Raw genomic sequence first — 984 nt, forward strand, 5'->3', positions numbered from 1 at the left:
TCCTGGTTAAAAGTTTTTATAGCTCTATTATCTTTTCCATAATAACATAAACTTATTAATTTTGCAAGACTTTTAAAATGTAAGTGCACTGCTTTAATTTCTTTGTTCATGACTTGGAGATTTTGTTCAGTCTCTGCACAGGAGTTATGCAGGATGAAAATTAATTAACCTTTTAACTTAAAGACTGGTTCAAACTGAACTGAAACTTAACTAACTTACCTGCTAATCTAGCTTTATGATACAGACCCCTGGGAACAATCATCCAAACATGAAAACAACATGTTTCAAATGACATATATTTACAATACAGAGATTCTGTCAAACCTGACTAAATAGATAAATTATCTCCATTAAAGGTTGTGAAGTACATTTAGATGTATGTTTGGCGGCAGTTCAAAGTCTTAAAAGGTTAATTCACCTAAAAATTAAAATTGCTATTCACTCCCTGATTTGTTTCTCTTCGGAATACAAGTGAAAGGTCTCATGAAGTGCTTTGAAATATGCATTTTTATTTTTATGTGTTGACATACAGTAATCTCTACCGAAACATGAAGGGAGGGTGGGACATAGTGTATCTCCTCTCCTTTTTTAAAACAGCCGATAGCTTTGTTTTTATCACCGCTCTGCCAGTAAGAGCGATTGACCTGCATCAGTGCATCAAATGAGAAGTGTCTTGAAAGGGGCGGGGCATGTCAGATACTGGAGAGAATTTGAATGGTTGTGATTTGATTAGAAACTGTAGTTTGAGGTGATGGAAAAAGTCATTGCTCTTTATAGGCTGAAGTGACAAACTACAAGCTTTACATGTTTATATCAGTTTTATGTCTACTAACCGCACATTTCGTCACTGTTTTGGAGCACAGTAGTTTATAAATATCTTAAAAACTTAAAATACTGATACTGACATCTATCTAAAAAACTTTATTTTAATTTCAGAGGACCTTTAAGATATTTTAAATTTAAGAGCTCCATAAATAGCAATGA

This window comes from Danio aesculapii, chromosome 6, assembly GCF_903798145.1.
Source record: "Danio aesculapii chromosome 6, fDanAes4.1, whole genome shotgun sequence".
Classification (NCBI taxonomy): Eukaryota; Metazoa; Chordata; class Actinopteri; order Cypriniformes; family Danionidae; genus Danio; species Danio aesculapii.